This window comes from Penaeus monodon, chromosome 28, assembly GCF_015228065.2.
Source record: "Penaeus monodon isolate SGIC_2016 chromosome 28, NSTDA_Pmon_1, whole genome shotgun sequence".
Lineage (NCBI taxonomy): Eukaryota > Metazoa > Arthropoda > Malacostraca > Decapoda > Penaeidae > Penaeus > Penaeus monodon.
In genome coordinates, this window is record NC_051413.1 from 24,278,638 (window position 1) to 24,279,006 (window position 369).

The following is a 369-nucleotide window of genomic DNA, read 5'->3' on the forward strand; positions in this document are numbered from 1 at the left end:
CTACATAATAAACGAAACTACTGCAGTATCATATTGTCATAATGATCACCCATATCGGTTATAATGTTAATTTATTTTTGATTAACCTCAGCTTAAAAATAATAATGAGATTCGTTATCTTTACTTCTTTATCTTTAACCTCAGCATTGATGATAATTATGAGAATCGTTATCAATACTTCCCTCTGTCTTGATTAACCTAAAGCATTGATAATGATAAGAGAATCGTTATCGTCACTTTTCTCTACCTTGATTAATTCAGCCTTGATAATAATAATTAGAATCGTTATCACTTTCTCTATCTTTGACCTCGGCATTGATAATGAGAATCGTTTCTTAACTTCTCTCTGTTCATAAAAAGCGCCACCAA

At 30.6% G+C, this 369-nt stretch overlaps 1 protein-coding gene across 2 annotated transcripts in view; it reads right to left on the minus strand.

The window, feature by feature from the left end:
- LOC119591425 overlaps nucleotides 1-369 on the minus strand; it is an 83,783-nt gene that overhangs the window by 45,191 nt on the left and 38,223 nt on the right. The window lies entirely within an intron of this gene.